Source organism: Mus caroli, unplaced genomic scaffold (genome assembly GCF_978045245.1).
Source record: "Mus caroli unplaced genomic scaffold, Mus_caroli_1 scaffold_16, whole genome shotgun sequence".
Taxonomy (NCBI): Eukaryota; Metazoa; Chordata; class Mammalia; order Rodentia; family Muridae; genus Mus; species Mus caroli.
This window is the reverse complement of record NW_028227271.1, coordinates 17,846,686-17,867,012: the sequence shown is the minus strand read 5'-3', so window position 1 is coordinate 17,867,012 and position 20,327 is coordinate 17,846,686. Positions and strand designations below refer to the sequence as shown.

General features: G+C 50.0%; 1 protein-coding gene across 5 annotated transcripts in view; it reads left to right on the top strand.

Annotated features, from left to right (window-relative positions):
* Nucleotides 1–20,327, top strand: part of Tbc1d22a (TBC1 domain family member 22A) — a 274,856-nt gene that overhangs the window by 170,816 nt on the left and 83,713 nt on the right. The window lies entirely within an intron of this gene.

The window sequence follows — 20,327 nt, the reverse complement described above, 5'->3', positions numbered from 1 at the left end:
CTGCCCTGTGTGCGCGTGGGGTGTGGGCGCTGGCTTGCAGCCTGGGGAGAGGTGTACATCTCCACAGAGAGCTAGGAAGGAAGCACCAAGTGAGTTTGTTTGTTTGTTTGTTTCTTTCCTTTTTAAAAATAAATTTTACAATATTTCCAGTATGCTTTTCTCTTTTTCTAAAGATTTATTTATTTTATGTATATGAATACACTATAGTTGTATTGATGATTGTGAGCCATCATGTGGTTGCTGGGAATTTGAATTCAGGACCTGTGCTCCCTCTAGTCGGCCCTGCTCACTCTGGCTTGAAGATTTTATTATTATTATATTTAAGTACATTGTAGCTGTCTTCAGACACACCAGAAGAGGGCATCAGATCTCATTATGGATGGTTGTGAGCTACTATATGGTTGCTGGGATTTGAACTCAGGACCTCTGGAAGAGCAGTCAGTGTTCTTAACCGCTGAGCCATCTCTCCAGGCCCTGTGAGTTTCTTTTTTACAGTAAAAGATCAACTCCTAGCCGGGTGTCGTGGCACACGCCTTTAATCCCAGCACTTGGGAGGCAGAGGCAGGTGGATTTTTGAGTTCGAGGCCAGCCTGGTTTACAGAGTGAGTTCCAGGATAGCCAGGACTACACAAAGAAACCCTGTCTCGAAACAAACAAACAAACAAAAATAAAAAAAAAAAAATCAACTTCTCCCTGTTGTGAGAGCTCTGGATGGGCTCTGTGCCAGGGCTTTGCAAAGGGGGCACTGCATTGGTGTTGGGAGCAGGTCTAGAAGATAGGGCTCTAGGTGTCTATGTGTCAGCATAAGGTGGCACGTGCCCAGGCTTTGCATAGTACTCAGTGTTAGAACTTTGCAAGTGGGCATGCAGAGGTTGGTGCAGGCAGGTCCCTTGCACAGACTAAACCTTTAAGGGGTCTTTGGTTTAGAAATTGCAGGACATTGTTCGGGGTGCTGCATTTTCCCCACAGGCCAGGATGCTGTTGGGCCCTTGTGCCTGAGTTTGGAACTCCCATGAATAGTAGCATCACCCTTCAGTCTAAGTGCTGGTGGTGCATTTGTGTGCCCGCCCTGGAAATGTTGGGGCTGTGGATATATTTTGTTTTGCTTTGTTTTTTTTTTTCCTCCTAATACCTATTATGATAGTTAATGCTGTCAACTTGATAGAATCTAGAGTTACTTAAGGATTAACCTCTGGGCCTACCTGTGAGAGAATATTTACGTTAGGCGAGCCTCTGGACAAGTCTATGAGGGTTTGTGTAGGTTAGGTTGAGGTGGGAAGACTCCTCCCAACTGACAGACTGAGTGAGAAGGAGAAGGGGGTCTGAACTCTAGCCTCCATTGCTCACTGCTTCCTGACTGCAGATACCACATGACTAGTTAGTTGCCTTGCATTCTGAGACTTTCCCAACATGATGGCCTGTAACCTCGATCTGCAAGCCAAGCATACCCATCTCCCCTCAAGCTGCTTCGCCGGTGTTTTGTTGAAGCTGTGGGACAAGTAGCTAAAACTGCCTTCTGTCTGCTCTGCCTCCTGAGTTCTCTGGTGCCACCATGGAGGCCTGTGTGGTAATGCTCTGTGAGCTGTGTAGTTGCATGTGTTTTCATGGCAGAGCATGTTCTTGATTTGTAGGCTTTCTATCTAGGACTTGGCAGCTACAGAATTCCCATTCAGTAGTGCTAGCTGGGAGTTAAAGCCTTACCTGGAGCTGTTTGGCCAAAGTAGCTGTCAGTCGAGTGCATCGATTAGCTTTCTGTTGGATGACAGGAAACACAACCTAATATCCTGTAAATTGCAAATGTTCTCATTCCTGTGATTGCTCAGGCTGTTCATGACCCAGGCCTGCTCATTAAGCTCAGAGTTCCTTGTAATTCTGTCCCATTATGAATAAAGCAGGTATCAAGTCAGTCGCACTTGGAACAGACGGAAGACAGCTCAGCGCAGCCATGTCCTGCACTGTTTCCCTGAAGTGCTCAGTTGGCATTCAGACATTGAAACTACTCATAACCACTTGGTTGAGTTAATTTTCCTGCAATTTAATATTGTCATGAATCAACTCCTTTGTATCAGAGCTCTTTTGTGAACTGATAGGACCCTGGTGGGCCTGAAAGGCCTTTTCCCATCTTAAAATAAAATCAGCGTGTTCCCATTTTCCAGGGCTGAACTGCCCTTTCTGGCACCGGAAGCACATAGCCATCCTCAGATGACAGTTGAGCAGTCACTCTGCATCACTGGGTGTTTATTGGCGGGGCCATCCCTACAGTGTGGCTTAAGGTCCTCTTGGGACACAGGCCATGGAAAGGTTTTTGATAAGTCCCTTGCCCCAGGCCCCTGGACGAGACTGTGGCCAGGAAATGGATGAAATAGATTGTCTTTGAGTGGGACAAGCATGGGTCATGCCGATATGTGTCCCCTCAGGGTTTTCTGCTATCTTATCACAACAGCTGGCACCAGATGTGACAGTCATGGATTGCCCGGTGGTCCCCATGCCTAAAAGGTTTTCAGCCTGTGAGAGCTGCTTTTGAGGTGCTCTATAGGGTATGGATCTAGGCTTGCCAGAAGCACCCCCTCTAGATAAGCCCTCATTTGACAGCAGCTAATTTGGGTGATGGGCTGCAGCTGAGGGGCTCAGTTAATCCAGTCATAGGCCACTGTTCTTGCCAGCCCAGCCAGCCATCTTGTTTTACTCTGCCCATGTGTCAGGGGACACATAGCTTTCTGCCCACACAAAGGTGTGTGCTTGGATGGTCATTTGATGATGAATGGCCTGTTGCACTGCTCTTGGCCTCTCACCTGACCTGTTCACATCTTAGGTGGAACACCTCATGTTATTTACATTTCTCACTGCCATTTTCACTGCTCTAGGGAGAGGTAGGTTGGAAGGGAGCTGGAGTCAGGGCCTCTTTGCACTTGACACATGCCCTGGTACTGCTCAGGAAAGAGTCTTAGGGATCCTGGAGCCACTCAGTTCACACACATGACTGAATACTTTCCTCAGCCCCTAGCCTAGGGAGTATGGCAGAGAGGATCATGATCTCCAAGGACCTCGAGAGAGCCAGGCCACAGACCAGATGCTATTGTTAGTTTCTTTGTCACAGGTGTTAGGGGAATGCTGTGGAAGACCTCTAGAGCTGGGCAGTTCTTGGGAGATGGGTGGCAAGTGACAAGTGGCTTTGAGTTGTGGTCAATGTGCTTAGGTTTCTACAGGATATCTGTGAAGAAGAACATTTTATGTTGGAGGAGCCTAGTGAGGTTGGAGCAGATGAAGCATTCTAGGGAGGGGTTAAGATCAGTGCCTACACAGAATTGCTAGAAAGGCTTTAGGGCTGGAGTCACTCACATTTGGACATTAGTTGTGTGGCTGTAGTGTGAAAAAGTGGGCTATGCAGCGTGGATGCTGCCAGGGCCAGATCTCTGTCGATTCAAATGTTCTTCTGTGAGCCAGCCTCTTTGTGCAAAGGCCATGCTCAGGGATTGGAGATGAGTCCATGTGTGTGGGAGGCTTCTGGAGTGGTCCCTCCTTTGGTGTGGACTAGGACTAGGCTTGAGGATTTCTTCCAGCAGATAGAGAACACATGTCTCAGTTGAGACTTCCTGTTTGCACTCATACTGGCTTATGATAAGCTACTCCTTAGAGTCCCCACAGGGTGAAGAACTATGTTCCCCGCCACCTGGAACCTAGGCCACCATCAGCCATGCGGGTGGGCTATAAAACAGAGCCTTCCCCAGTCTATCCTTGAGAGACTCCAGCCCTTGAGGACACTTCTATTATAGATATGGAAAGCCCCAGAAACTGCATGGCAGAGTTCTGTCTCTGGGAACTGTGGTATCACTGTTGCTTATACTACAGAGCTTGTGCGATTCACAGAGCAGTGAGTCATTAGTTACATGCTAGAATTTTGTTGTTGCAGGTTTTTCAAGTAGCATTTGGCATTAAGACTAGGCAGGATAAACTGGAGCCTGGGATGAAGAATTATCAGCTCTTCTGCATGTGAGCAGCCTGCTAGCTTTTAATGGTGTGCCCAGGACACCTGGGTCTAGCTGGAGCCATTCTCCGGCACATTCAAGAGTTGTAAGGAGGGTCAGTCTGTGAAGGCATGGAGGGATGAAGGTTCTGCCCCAGAGACCAGTTTGTAGGAAGCATGGAGTAGGCGCCTCTAATGCTTTTAAAGGAAAGTGATTTTGGCAAAGGTTGGGGTGGCTTACAGGAGGTGGATCTTGCCCAGAAATCACTTTAGTAGGTCCAGCCTGTCAGCATCAGACCATGAAGTTGGATTAAGTTGTGGTTTCTAAGGTTTTTCTGAGCTCCCAGGAGGTGTGTCTTCTATTGACATCCATCCATCCTCCAGTCCTTCTACTGTCACCTATACTATGACACCTGGTCCATGGAGAGCCTGTATGAGGACACAGGGCAGCATCATGGTGTCTGAGGAAGCACCCAGGGAGCTCACAGCTGGCCAGGGAAAGGGACACACAACAGAGTCATAGCCATGCTTATGTTGACAGTGAAGCCAGGCACTGGCAGCTTGGACAGGAACCTCCCTGTCTAGGGAGTTAAGGAGGACAGAGTGGGTTCTAAAGCAGGGACCTCATGTTTAGTCTGCCACACAGACTAGGTGCAGTAAGGTGACTGTAGTAGGCTGTAGTGGGCCAGTTGTGCATTGCATGGAGTCCAGAGGCAAGTAGTCTGAGCTGACTTTGCCTGAGGCATGGCCAGCTATGGCTGTGTCATTACACCTGGAGTCCAGGGTTGAGGACAGGCTCCTAGTACCTGCTACATCCTTTGCTGCTCGCAGATGACAGCAGTCATGGCTTCTGGACCTCCTGGGTGCCACAGCACAGATTCAGTGGCTCAGGTGGCATTGGAACTGATGGATTGGGTTAATCTAATAAGCCCGAGGAAGCAGGTCTCCATACAACACACTTTTCATAAGCCCATTACGATTTGAGAGTGTAAGCTCTTCATGCCTACCCGCCTACAGGAAGCAAGCATACATCACTGTCAGTCTGGTAAGGATTTAGAAAGAGAACACTCAGCAAGACTTGGTTCACTGCAGTTACGTTTGCAGGGAGGAGCCGGAAGATGAAAGGGTGAGCCTGCCCCCTGAGAGAGCAGCAGTAGCAGCACCGTGTCCTGGGAATGAAGAGGCCAGCTTACAGTGCCTGGAGTGCCATTCTAGGCTTTACCACTCTCCTCCCTGTTTTGATCAGCAGCTTTGTAACGTTTGGACCTGGGAGAATGTGAAGGAGTCATAACTTCCTCTGCAGTTCTGGCCTACTCAGTGTGAGGGCTCAGTAGTGTGGACCAGGCACATCCCAGAGGACTGATGTCCAGGTCCCATCACCTCTACACACTTTGACACTGGGCATCTCTCGAGCCCACCTTGGAGGGGATATTTCGAGTTCTCGTCCAGTCAAAAAAGTGTGAGGCATGTTTAGATGAGTGTCCCACTGCTGTCACAGGTGCCTGAGGTAATGAACTTAGGTGTGTTCTTGTGGAAATTTCTGTCTGTGGTCTTTGGACCTGTGGTGAGGCGGCATAGCCCCCTTGGGTGAAAACGCCTCACCCCAAGGCGGGATATGAGAGAGGAAGAAGGGCCTGGAGTACTCTCACTTTCAAGAGCATATGCCCCAGCTTGGAGTCCTCCTACCAAACTTAGCATCCTGAAGGTCCTCCCACCTCCCAGTGGTTATCAGGGTGTGGACAGAGCCTCAGGCATATGGGCCTTTGGAGGACAACCATCTATATATAGACTTTAGTGGAACTGAAAAGCTTGTTGATGGGTGAGTGTTAATTTCAGCTTTTAGCAACAGGCTGGGCAGGCGGCAGCTCTTCGCCTTTGCCATTTAGAGTCTATGGGAATGTACAGTTAAAGGGCCACAAACTACTCTTTGTGTTCCCGAGTGATCTACAGAGTCTTGTTAAGAAGAACAGTGAGTTGGGCCAGAGGCAGGCCTTCGTCTTTCCCTTACCGGCATCTTGTCTCCCTGTGGCATTAGTAGCAGGTACTTACATGGCAACCCATTGTGACCACTCCGAATAACTTTCTTTGTATTTGCTTCAAGCTAGACAAGAATAGTAGCTAATTCTGGAGGTGAATTGATTGGTCATGCCATGTTGTAATTGTAAATGAAAAGTATCTACTCATCGAGTCCCCACTTGAACAAGTTAGCTTTACGGTCCATGTACATCTCTTCCGACGGCCTCTGGGACACTAGGCTGGGAACCAGGAAGCAGATGGTAGAGTAGTTGGGTCACTAGGTTTGACCTATGTGGTCTCCTCTTATCACAGCCTCTTGTGGGTGGGTCAGTGCTTGTTGCTCATCTGGGAAATAGAAGATACGGAGAACCAGGCAGAATCATAGGCTCATGTGGCATCCTGACCATGTCCCAGCATCCTCATACCTTACTTCCAACCCTGCCCACATCTGATTCTCAGAAGTAGAAGACAGAAGTCAGTAAGAAACAGCTCCGTGCTTAGAATTCTCAAGACTATGCAGCAAGGGAAGCTTGTTGCTGTGGGGGTGGCAAGGAGGCTGCAGCAGGGGACCCCCCGGGAGGACAGAGTGACATTCCCTGAGTGGATGACATGAATTGCTGTCCATGTGGTATTGTTTAATGTATGCACAGACTCATCCACAGGAGAGAAAAGTTTGAATACAAATCTTTTTAGGATGGCAGTAGGGTCCAGGATTGGGGACAACAGGCTGCTCTCTGTTGAGACCCTGCTCTCTGGAGCTGAGTAGAAGGTCCTTGGACTACCTTTGCTTTATGCAAGGTACTTTAGGAAAGCCTGCATTTGCAAGTCTGAGAAGAGCTTGGGACTTGGTACTCTCAATGTGGAAGTCATGAGGTGATGTCCCCATGGAACTCTCAGACAGCCCAGAGTGTGATATGTTAGAGGCTAGCAGTGTGCAGCTTTACCCTCACAGGAGCATCTGCAGGTGGGGGTGGGGGTCACTGCTCCATGGAGAAACCTTGGCCATATGGGTCTCTGGTAGGCCACTGGGCCTCTAGGAAAGCCCTCTCAGACCTTGATTATCCCTTTGAGGTGGTGTGGGAACGGTACAAGGAGACAGGTGCCAGAGTCACTGATAAGGGTGGAGTAGAGACCTATGGGACAGCTGCTCCTCCCTATGTGCAGTAGGCAGTAGAGGACATGTAGCCAAGGGAGGGAAGCCCAGAGCATATACGACATCTGTTGACTATGTTTCCCTGAGGGTACGAGTCTCTTTGTCTGTGTGGCTGGAATCTGTGGTCTGAAACAGAAATCTCTCTATGCTAGGGCTGCTGATGTCATAGGGCATGGACCTCTCAAAGCATGTGCATTCACCACGTGGTTCAGTCAAGGGGTTTAGTGCTAACTGATGAATGAATTGATGACCTTCTAGGACCTGAGTCCTGGATTCCCCACCCAGGGCTAGGAGTGGCTGGCTGTTCTGTGACCTTGTTGGACAGGAGTGGAAGATCTGGAGGTGGTAGCCTCTCCTAGTGTCACAAAGACTTTGTTCTCGTCCTGCTTCTACTAATCTCTGAGATGATGTATTCATGAATATTTTATTTGAAGAGGAACCTTCAGCAATTTGTCTAAGTTCTATGGGCCTCTGGATTCAAGAAAGCCAGGGCTGTTAGGGGGACCCTAGAGGAGCCTGGGTTCCTGGCATGTGTGAAGTTGCTTCTGAGCAGGGGTCACCAGCAGGCCACTCCTCCAGAGAACTAGCCATTCCCCAATACCAAGATCCCATTTACCTGCTAGAAATGCACAGCCTGGGAGAGTCCCAATATGATTACAAGGGTGGACATACAATGAATGATAACTCAGGCTGTGTGTCCTAAATAAGAACCATATGCTTTAGGGAAATTGTTAAATTCTGTGTGGTCAGAGAATCCAATCATCCTCCCAGCGTGTCATGTGGGGACGCTGAGGGGTAGGGCACAGATATGCCTGCTTTCCACAAACGACTGCTCTGTACTTACAGTGACAGAAATGGATAGCAAGACAGTCCACATGAGAGCAGGAAGGGACAGAACAAGGATCTCCTATGGCCTGAGAGCCAGAGAAGAGCTGGCAGATTTCAAGGGACTTGTAGAACTCTTCTTTGAGGGCTCTTTCCTGTGTCCTCATCCTATGGGGCTGTGTTGTTTTCCAGGGTCCTACCAACCTCCTACTTCTGGGTGGATATTCAGCGTCTTCCCTGGGACTTGCTCAGAGCTTTGTTCAGCTGCCTCCATGAGGTCTTCTCTAGGCACAGGCTTGACTTCAGCCTGGGGCATGAGGTGGACTAGGCTTCACGTTCCTATCCTTGCTGCTTCCTGAGACCATTAGGCTTGACTTCTTCTTGGGAAGCTAATTAGAAGCAATGGCTTACCTGCTTTCTGTATGTGCAAGGGTTGCTTGCTCCCAGCCTATAGGACAATGTAACCACAAGTAACCACAAGAGAAAGCTGAAAAAGGGTCCACTTGAGGTGTGGGTGCCTCCTGGCTGTCCCAAGAGCCCTAGATCTGCTGTTGTCACTAAAACATAGCTCCTCTGGGATCCAGGTTCCCATGGACAGTGGAGAGGGGGTCCCCAGTCCCCCTCTAGACTACCCATGATAGGTAGTCTCATGGTTTCTAGTCCACTTTTCTGTAACGTTTTGTTTATGGTCGTCCTGACCATAAACAGCTCCGCCTGTTTCCCTGATGCATTGCTCATAGCTTTGCCTCGTGAGCAAGTGTAGGGTTATGTGTCCCATGTCTGCCCCGCGACAGGGCTCAGCCGCTCGGGGAGGCAGGACTTGGGAAATTGACTGCGTTTATCCCACACAGTCACTGGGTGGGTTTCAGGCTGTAGGGCAGCCCCGGGACACTGATTCAAGAGTGGGGCAGCAGTGTCTGAGGCTCGGGATAGCCAGAGCTCGCTCAGGGGTCCCTGGACCTATGACAAGGCTGGGGCCATATGGTTGGTTCTCAGGCTCATGGACACCCAGGTGCCGCTGAGAGCCGTGGAAGGGGTTTCAAGCCTTAGCTCAACCCAGAACAAGGCTACTTTTCACGGTCCCTCAGGCAAATAGTTGGTTCTTTTTTCTAGGCCAGTTGGGACCAGGCTTTAAGACATTAGGACAGCTTCCTGGGCCAGCTGCTGCTTTCTTATCACAGAGCATTGGAATTAACCTCCAGGATGTAGTGCATGGGGAGGTAGTACTGATAGGAGCAGGTCAGTGTGTACATCTCGTTCAGTGTCTGGAACTCCCAACAGGTGCCCTCTCCACTTGTAAACCGTGCTGTCATGAACCGTAGAATGGAGTATACTAGAGCCCAGCACAGGTGAGCACTGCTTAGAAAAGAGGGAGAGTTAGCAGGATGTACAACTGATGCTGAAGCCTTGCCCCACACGTTGGAGATGGCATTACCACTGTAGCACGCTCACCAGGCTGACTGTCACCACAGGCAACCTCCATGTCTTTGGATGTGGATATCATGAGTGTAGAGGGTACAGTTGTTCATGGTCTGTGCTACACCCAGCCTCACTCTACTTTGGGCTGTGTTTCCCTGGCTGTGTCCTTTCTGCTCCTGAGTTCCCTCTCAGCATCTGCTTTTGGCCCTCCTTTGCGCTTCTCCTCTGGCACAGCCAAGAGCTTTCCAGCAGCAGCTCATTCCCATTCCCACAGTCTGGCTCCCCTTCCTGCACAGGCCTGCTAGAGCCTGGGTATTCATTTCCCCTCTTGGATGTGATAACAGGAGACAGGCACTTTGCTGCTGATTGAAGTCAAGTAGCAGGGCCAGCAGCGGGGTCTGGGAGATTGCTGATGAGAACTGTGGTCAGGACAAATAGCCCTGACACACAGAAACAGTACCAAGAGAGCAGTGGCCTCTCAGTGGCCTTGGCATCTCCTCTTCTCCTTCATCACCCTGTACTGGAGCACTGGTGTTAGGCATAGGCTTAAGGGGTGCATGTGTCCTTTGCAGGGCTTTGGGGGTAGGTGGTGTTGGGCATAGGTTTAGGGGTGCATGTGTCCTTTGCAGGGCTTTGGGGGTAGGGCCACTTCTCTCTGGAGCTAGTGTCTTCTTACTCTTAAAGCACGACCGTGGCTCACAGGAGTCTGAGAAGGCACATAGGAGCCAAGGTCAGTGTGCTGTAGGACGGCATGGCTAACGGTGGAGGAGCTGATCCAGCATAGTGCTCACCCAGCTCCCTTCAGCCCTGGGACTTGGTCTGTGTGTGAAGGCAGATGGGGTCTGGGGGCTTCCAGGCCACCAGCCTAGAGTGGCTGTTTGGAAGCAGAGACTGCCCTAGCAAACAGGTCAGAGGATGGTTGGTGGGGAAAGGAGCCCTGATAGTAACTGGGGTAATTAATATGTGCAGCCTCCTTTCTTACAGACACAGAATTTAGAACCTTAGGGCTGGGTGTAGCTCAGTGGTAAAATGTTTGCCTAGCATGTACAAAGCCCTGGGTTCCATCCTCAGCACTGTGTAGTGGAGAGTGCTTTGAAGATACACACCAATGGGATATTTACCTTCTCAGCGTTTGCATTGCCAAAGCTGGGAGCTGAGATCACTGCTGCCTGAAGTGGGGAGTCTAGGACACAGAACGATCCCACACGTACTACAGAAGTGGGGAGTCTAGGACACAGAACGACCCCACACGTACTACAAAAGTGGGGAGTCTAGGACACAGAAAGACCCCACACGTACTACAGAAGTGGGGAGTCTAGGACACAGAAAGACCCCACATGTACTACAGAAGTGGGGAGTCTAGGACACAGAAAGATCCCACACATACTACAGAAGTGGGGAGTCTAGGACACAGAAAGACCCCACACGTACTACAGAAGGGCCTCCAGAAAGGGAGGTGGTAGAACAGCCTCAGGAGGTTGGGAAGATTGGTCCTAGACAGTGGACCCATGTGAGGTCACTCAGAAGTCTTGTCATGGGTCAAGTGGTCTTGGGGTGGTCCTGTGGCAGCCCTCAGTGTAGGTATCAGCCAGCCCACAGAATGCACACTCAAAGTTCAGTCAGGGTTCTTAGGCAGTAAGGGGTGTCCTCTCCACGCTTTGTTGCTGAGCTGCATGGGAGAGTTAGCAGACCTTCCAATGTCAGAATGAGCAAGAGTGCTCTGGCTTGAGTGAACATGGATCCAGGACTAGATCAAGCAGACCTCCTTTGTTGGCCATCTGAGAATCTGGAGAGGCCCCGCTGGGACAAGACTGAGGTAACTTGAGCCATGGCTCTTGGTGTTCTGTTTCTGTATATCCTCTGCTTATCATTAAAGCCACACTGTTCAAAGCCCGTCTTTCCAGGTCTCTGCCAAGTGGAGCAGGCCCTCCTGAACTTACTTCAGTGGCAGCTGCTAAGGGCTTCTTTCTCTTTAGGAGAAAGTTACTGATAGTTCACCAGCCAAGTAATTGCCAAATGGCATAGCAGGGAAGCGCTGTCAGAAAGGGCAAGTGGGTGAGTTGGAGCAGGTTCAGCACCGGAGCCCTCAGAAGCTCTCTTCTCTGCAGGTGCAGCTCATGCTGGCCTCTCCTGTCACTGTCTGTTCTCTCAGGTCCTCATGTCAGCAGATGTGAGGACTGTCATTTACACTTAACCATCAGAGGCTTTGTCTTCCCCACTTCAAATCCATCTGCAGCTCCCGAAGGACATTCAAGTCACTTAAAATAAGCACTGGGATTGTGTGCATGTGAGATGGAAGAGGGGCCACCCCCATGCCAAGTCCTCCATGAAGAAGCTCGGAAGCTGTTTCTGTGGGAACAGAGAAATGGAGGCTCCCTCCCAGATATGTTCCTCAGCTCTTCTTCCACTCCTTCAGTCTTCTACCTTACTTATGGTCCTGTCCTTGTTTCTGTGTTCTTGGGGTCCCTAGCGTGCCTGTCCTTCCTACGCGCCACCCCAGACCCTCAGCAGTGTGCTGTCTCTCAAACATTGCACAGACATCAGGGCAGGCCCAGAGCCTTCGTTTATACGTTCAACAAAGGTCAGTGTGCACTGGTGGCTTTGGCTTTTACCTCTTCTAGAACTTGGTTAAGCATGGACTTGTGGTCTATCCCCTTTTTGGTCTGGATTTCTCTCGTGCTCTTGAGTTTGCTAGTCCTTTTGTGTGGTCAGGAGTGTCCGCCGTCACTGCTCAGAGGCCTTTCATTATGTGTCTTTTCAGCATTGCAGGCCTTCCCACCTTCGGTGATCCCACTTTGGCAGGGTCACTCGCCCCCTGGTGGTCCTCAGAGGGCTGCAGTGATGCTTCTCCCTGGTCCACCTGGGAATGCACTTGCTCATCCTCAGATCCTTGTGGCCCTGTGGTCGATTTAACAAGGACCAGAGACATGGAGCCTTCTTCTAAAGCCTGAGGACTGCTGACCTTGGGGTGTCCCTTGTACAACTCAGGTTCCTGCTCTCAGTGAAGACCTTTTCCTTCCCATCCCACCACTCTCGCTGGGCAGCTTTTCATGATAACGGCCATCAGACACCAGCACCTGCCCTCACTCTACCATAGACTCCCTGTCTTTCTCACGTGTGGGTGTACCCTGAATCCCAAGTACTCTCTTAGGCCAGGCCCTCTAGCTTATGACCCCTGCTACCTGTCACCCAGCACCCAGCCCACTTCTCCCATTTCCATACCTAAGCCTATGGCTTCTGCACCGGAATGACCACCACTGCCCTATCATTTCCCCCGAGGTGGGCATCACCGCTTGGCGCTAAGGTGCCACCTCCTCCGACTCCGATGCTTCCTGAGCTTACATTTCTGCTTTTGGCCAGCAGACCCTGTCTCAGCAGTACGTGTTTCAAGCCATAATTTTGAAAAATTCAGTCAGCCCATAACCCATAATTCCCAAGTCTAGACTGTTTAACAAAGACCTGAAAATGCAATTCTAGAAAAAAATAATTTAAAACATTCTTTCTAAAGACATTTTTTTTTTAAGGAAGGTGATTTATTTGAGAAACATAAAAACATGACAGAACTCTTCATAGGCTAGTTTACACAACAGAATGGGCTACAGCATCAGTACTCAGGAACAGTATGGCAGTGGTGTAGATACAGAGCCACAGCCAGTGAACCACATTCATAGAGGATGGCCAGAAAGTCAAGTACATAAGCACACTGCTGGTTAATAATTGTGTATACCCAGCTTTTGTTACTGAGGATATCTGAGCTACCACTTAAACTTATATGTGAAATGGGTCAGACCGTCACATGTGCCATCACCAGAGAGCCAAGACCTCAAGAAGTTCTTTCTTCATCCACTGGGGATGCTGCCGAATTGTCTGCGTTGTGCAAAATGCGTGGAGTCAGCATTGTGACAGCACACTGTCGCTTTCATTCACTGTCACAACCTGCTTAAAACAACCACCATCAAAGGAGGAAGAACTGGGGCTGGAGAAGTGGCTCAGTGTGTAAGAGCACTGGCAGCTGCTCTTACCCAGGACCTATGTTCAGTTCCCAGAATGCACATGGTGACTTACAACTATCTGTAACTCTAGTTCCAGGGGTGTTGAATTCTTCATCTGGCCACTGTGGGCTCCTGCAGTCAAATGCATATCTATATATATACATAAGAATAATAAATAATATTTTAAGAGGAAAAGGGGCATAGCTTTGGGAGTTGCATGGTTGGGGTGCCAACATGGGTCCATTGCTGTCCTGGGAGGCTGGGTTTGCAGACAGGACCTTGGTTGGCTGTGAGTAGGTAAAGAACACTTACCTGGACAACAGCTTTAGAGACCTGGTTCTGCTTATTAGAGGGGAAAAGGGTATTTTTGTCTTGGGGAGGATTCTCTGGGGCAAGGTTTGTGTGGCCATTGACTAGGGCCCTCGTGTCGGAAGATACTCCCATCTGCATTCTCAGGGGCCGTAGGCGCCAGGGCAGTGGGTGGGGACCCTTATAAAACAAGGAGCAGAGCCTGGTAACTGTCAGGGCAGGAACTTCTTACTAGGGTTAATGGTGGGAGAGCCAGCTTTCTGGTGCCAGGCTTGGGGTGAGGGTGGGGGAGGGGAGATAGCCAACTCTTGTCTTTGAGGTTTCTGGGGTTGAAGCTGTCTCTACTCTTCCTTCATGACCCTGGGCCATTAAGTCTCACAGTCCATTGCATTTGGGCCTGTGGCAGGGCAGCACATCACAGGAAGAGTGCAGGGAAGAGGGTGCTCACCTGTGGCAGCCAGGAAGGCATGGCATTAATTTCAGCTTTGAAATGATATAGACACAAATCAACTAGCACAGTGAACTGCAGGAGTAACTCCAGCAGCTTACCGGGGAGCAAACAGTTGTGGAGCACGGGAAAGAGCATAGGCTATGGCCAGTTGCATGGAAGCAGCCTGTAAGCCTGACTGGCATTCACAATCTTGTATCTCCATGAATAGCTGCTTTTAAAGCCGGGTGTGGTGGCGCACACCTTTAATTCCAGCACTCGGGAGGCAGAGGCAGATGGATTTCTGAGTTTGAGGCCAACCTGGTCTACAAAGTGAGTTCCAGAACAGCCAGAGCTATATAGAGAAATCCTGTCTTGAAAAAACAAAAAAGAAAAAAAAAAAAAGAAAAGAAAATGAATAGCTGCTTTTTCTCTTTCAGAAACATATCTCCTATGAAAGTGCATTTAGATTCATTTTTGTATGAGATGCTGTTTTGAGCTTCATGTGGGACTCAATCTACATTCGTGTGGACATAGCTGATTGAGTTTCTCACCTTCTATGTATCATGTCTCTGCTTTCTTACACCCATAGATGTCTGCTTAGCATGCACGCATGTAGCACAAGTGTGGCAGGGTCAGTAGTGGTGGCCAATGGCACAACAGCACTGTCTTCTCATCCGGTTGGGAAGGTGAGTACGTTTCAGCCATCCAGTAACTTCCTAGTCTTGTTGAGGCAGAATCAAGCTCTTGGATTCATTTCCATTCCTGGGGTTTCAGCATCCTGATGGATAGGATGACAGTGTAGACCCGTGACACATTTCCAGGCTGAAGTGCATGTTGTGTCTACATTCATGACCATTCCCTTCTCCAGAGTCCAGATGCCTCCCTCCTCTCTTACCTGTATACAGCATCCCACAGGCCCTCCCCAAGGAATTGCAACTTTCAGGATTTCACCAGTGGGCTGTGATTTTTCAGGCATTTAGACCTTGGGGATTTTAGCTGTGGAGACTTGGATCTTTGGTAATTTCAACATTCTGCATTAGGTTATTATGGAGGAAGGGGGAGGGAGAAGGGAGAAAGTGTGTGTGTGTGTGTGTGTGTCTGTCTGTCTGTCTGTCTGTCTGTCTGTCTTTAAAGTCTGGTTAGCACTGAGACCACATTGGCATATGGTACTTGGAGGCTGTGCAGGTTCCCAGAGCCAGGCCTCACCTCTGCTCAGAAAGGCCTCCTAGCCCCGCCTGGCTCACAGAGTACCAGGCTCAGGCTGTTCTGATGTCCCACCCGGAAGAAGCTCTGTTCTGTGAAACAGATCATCCCACACTGCTGCTAAATGGCTTCAGACCACAGCTGTTATTCGGTCACATTTGTTCCATTTGTTCTGGCTCAGCAGGGGCAGCATGGCAGGGTGACCAGCATGATGGTGAGAGTCCTCCCTGAATGTGACTTACCTGGCTGGTAGACTCTGTGTGCTGAACTGGCTCAGCATGGGCCCTGGAGGGCTAAGGCTGGAGCTCGTTTCTCTCTACTGGGCATCCGGTTGTTCAAGTGTCCTCACGGCATGGTAGCTGAATTCTGAGAAAGTCCACCCAACTGCCTGTCTTAATGGCCTCATCTCGATTTCTAGTGCACCTTGAGGAAGTCTCTGTCCAAGGGGATACAAACTCCAGCTCCTGATGGGGCTGGGTCAGGTTCTGCAAAAGCATGGCGAGGGGGAGGTTTCCTATGGCAGCTTCCGTAGGCACAATGAGGTGACAGCCATTCTCTCCACTCTCTGCTGGGAGGCCTCTGTCCACAGCTGTACCAACTCAGTGCAGGGGGCGTGTGGCCTGCTGTCCGTGGCTCCTCAGGGAACACAAGCAGCAGACCTCTGGAGGATGGATGGCCTCTGCATTGTGCTTGCCCCTACCCATTGCCATTCACATGGTGCGTGACAGGCCCCATGCTGTTGCTTCATACAAGTTTTCCAGCAGAGGGTGGTGGCTGTCACCCTTTAGCAGGAGTGAGATGTCAGATTCTCAGTAGACAGCTGGCTCTTGACATTCTAAGAGAGCAGACTGTAGAGTTACTGGGGGCTCCAGCCTGAGCTATGCTACTTTCCTCAATCTCCTCTCGTCTTAGTGTTCCATTACTGTGAAGAGACACCATAGCCATGGCAACTCTTATAAAAGATAGCATGTAATTGGGGCTGGCCTACAGTTTCAGAGGTTCAGTCCATTACCATCAGGTTGGTAGCAGAGAGTTAGCTCTCCATCTGGATTCACAGGCAGCAGGAAGAGAGAGACCCTGGGCCTGGCTTGGGCTTTTGAAACCTTGAAGCCCACCCCCAGTGACACACTTCTTCCACTAAGGAAGGTTCTATTCCCTCTCAAGTAGTGCTGTTCCCTGAATGACTTAGCATTCAAATATATGAACAATAAAATGGGGGCCATTTTTATTCAAACTGTCATACCCCTTAAGCCCCTGTAAGATCTGAAATGTGGAACACCAGCTAAGTCATCTAAGATCCAGATGTTGATCGCAAGCCATTTGCCCCACTGCTTTTCTGGAGATAGGCCCTATAAGAGGCCCTTGCAGAAGTCTGAGGACCGCTTGATGGAGTGTGCCTAGCGAGTGCTGCCTTCCAGTGGCTCAGTGGTGGAGTGGTCCTAGTGAGGTCTGTTCCTTCTGCAGAGCCTCCGGGGACTTCAAGGATGTCCCTGGGACTTTATAGGCTGGTAGCCAGTGTTCATCTGTGGTGTCTGGAGCTGAATCCCGTAGCTACATGGTCTCCATTCACTCTGGGGTTCTGATCACCTGCTTCAGGTGCTCTGGTCCCTGGCACTCTGTGTGGAAACATGGCTGGTACATGTGGGTAGAAGAGCTGCCCCGCCCTGACTTCAGTCTTCCAACTGAGGGTGCAGGATCTGACTGCCTGGGCTATCCCTTCACATCACTGGGGAAGTTGGAGCTGATTAGGTAGCATGGGTTTTCCTTGAGCTGACAGTCTGAGCTAAGCCAACCTGAGTTCCTCCCTTAAGTCTGTGTCTGGTGTAAGGTCATAAGCCAATTTGAACACCCCAATATTTTGCCAGGCAAAAGCAGCCTGTGGGGACCCCCAGTGAACAGGATTGTATCATTCCCCTCACATCAGGTATGATTGTGTAATTCTCCTCACACCAGGCCATGCACATACCATATTCTGGACTGCTCTGTGCTCCAGGAGCACAGCCCATCAGTCGGGCCAACAGCCCAGCCCCCAGCAGGCCTGGAGAGGTCTGCACAATAAGCCAGCACTCACCTGCCACGGCCCTGTCTGCTCTATCACCACCAACAAAGCCAGCAGCTGCACACAAAGGCAGATCTAAATATGAATTAAGTCCAAGTTATTAAAAAGTATTGCAAGTTTTTTTATGCCTTGAATATTGAAAATGGGAATACATATGCAAATGCAGTTTAATCAGCTCCACTCTAACCTTTGAGCATTCAGCTGAGAAGGACTTTGTGATCAGGGAGGCCTCCCTCTTGGGAGAAGGGTGCCAGCCAGCTCAGAGTCAAAGCCCCTACCCCCTCATCCTGCCAGTGACCTCCAGCCAGCTTTGTCCTTGGCTCAGTGACTCCAGCCACTCTTCAGTGTTTCTGCCTTGCTTCCACTGACTCTAACTCTGTTGGGTGCTTCTTAGAGATAGGTGAGAGACAGGCCCCATGAAGAGTCCCCTTTATATTATGTGGCCATGGCGCCACCTCAGCAGAGTCAGCTCCCGTTTAGAGTGGCATGGATAGGGCCATTGGAGCCACACATGTCTTGAGTCTGTGGTATTGGTCGTCAGCTGCCTTCTTGCATCCCATTTTTACTAGGCTGCTTGACACAGTACCTCCTGGCACGTAGTCCTCACACAGAGATCTGCATTTTCTCTCTGGCATACCAAGTACCTAGGCTTGGCAAAGCATGTTCATACAACACACCCACACTCTTGTAAATCTTGGGGTACTATAAGAGAGGTCACTGTATCCCAGAGCATGGGCATGGAAGGGAAATGTCATCTCAGAAGGCAGGAGGGATAAAGTGGCTGTTTGTGGTCCAGGGCATGGGCCATGTCTACATACCACATTTCTCAGGAGCGGGGGCTATCTGTGATCACAGTCTTAGTGGAGTGTGGTACCTTCCTAGCCACACTCCAGGGAGGGGACAATATTAGGCTGGGGATTTGGTTGCCAGTGAATCGGGCTCCTGGGGTTGCATAGCTAGTATAATAGACTGGGCTAATGAATACAGACACTGGTTCCCTCAAAGCTGCAAAGCCAGAGGCTTGCAAGGTGTGGCAGGGCCATTCCTTCTTCAGGCTCACTGAGTTCTGGAAACAATGTAGTAGGTAAGAGTACTTGCTGGGCAAGCCTGAGGACCCATGTTTAGATCTCAGCCCCAACTAAAAAGCTACGTATGGCTGTACCTATGTCTCTAACCTCAGTGTTGTTAGGAGACAGGAGGATTGCTGAGGCTTGCTGGCCTAGCCAAAAAAAAAAAAAAAAAAAAAAAAAAAAAAGCCAGTTCCATGTTCATAGAAATGCCTTAAAGAAATAATGAGCAGAACACCTGATGCTCTCCTGAAGCCTGTGCACAGGCATGTGGTTCACACATGGGCAGCATACATACATACACATGCACTCTTACACATTCTCTGCACTCCCTCAACACATGATAAATAAAGATAAATAAGGGCTTAGCAGGAAGATCCTCCCCAGGCTCCCCATTGACTGGTAGGATCTCTTCCACCTCTGTCCCAAGTGTCACATGACCTTTTCTGTGTGTATGTCCATATTGCTTCTTCTTATGAAAACAGCCATCAGAATGGATCCCCGCTACACACCACATCCCCAGAGAGGCATGCCCCTCTCTTGTTTTCTAACATTCACGTCCACAGTATCCCTTTGTGTCACTTTCTGGAGACACAGGTAGAGACACACAAACACTTCTGGTCCAGGCCCAGCTGTGGACACTGCCATGTGGGGCCCTCTGCTGCAGTTGATGCCACTGTCTGAGCAGGTGTACCTTCCTCCCCACGTGTTAGTAACAGACTTTGGAAATCCAAAGTGTCCATGGAGGGCAGCCCAGACGAGCTCTGCCCGTAAGCGTGGCTAATGTCAGGAAGGAGCCAGCAGTACCATTTCACCATTTGGACCATTTCACCTGATGGTGCTTCAGTTAAGTATAGGGTAGTGGTTTGGCCTCAGGAAAACAGCGTTCCTCCCCTTGTAGCTATGAATTCACTGTTGCTAATAAACCTGTGTCACCTGAGGGGCCTGGCCTGCCTCCTGGTTGTAGAGCAGGGCTGTATATAACCCCTGGCAGGGCTCTGTCATCACTGTCACCACAAAACATGACCCAGTTATCTAAACCAGATAGGGGCACCCCATGTTCTTAAACTCAGGGAGACCCTGCAGCTATCCTTTGTCTTTCCTCCTTGGGATCACTGGCCTGCGTCTTCAAGAATGAGTTTCTTTTAATTAAATTTCACATCCTGTAGGTGTTAGCTCTTGAACGCTGTAACTTCTTCCCCTGAAGTTGACAGTATCTCTTTGAGAAATGTACTGCACACTCGTTTGCCCTCAGAATACAGGGCCAGTTGCTAAAGGATTTATCTACCCTGCAAATGGTGCTGGTGATTTAAGGCTGGCTTGAGTCTGTCTGGGTTCCGTACTCAGGATGGTCAGTGACGGGTCAGGTCTTCTCAGCAGCTACGGCTTTGCAAGTGGACCTGCCCAGTGGCACGCCACCATCCTTTCCAGAGCAGGTGCCAGCTCCTCCCAGGGCCTGCTGTGTGGACGGAACACCGCCGGGCTGACTACCTTCCCCTGCATTCAATCCGTGCCCTCTCCTGGACTGGGAGTCTCAGATGAGCACCGTGGCGAAGCCACTGCTGTAGGCAGGAGGAAGAGGGTCTAAGGCTTGGGAATGAGAACCGCACGGCTGCTGGGTCCTATGAGAAGCTGGGAGGCGAAAGGATTGCCCGTTCTCTCCTCTCCCCCAACTTTATCTCCACATGTTGAGGGAGGGCAGAAAGGGCATCCCCAGAGCTTCGCTTCTGGAGTCTGGGCCTCCTTGCTAGCTTTCTAAATTCTGTTCATTCTTCAAGCAGTCATGTCTGCCTCTGCAGGGTACAGGTACTAAGGCCCATCTGGGAGACAAGATGAGGCCATACATGGGCAGACTGAGTTTGAGGACTTCGGGTACATCCTAGGGACATG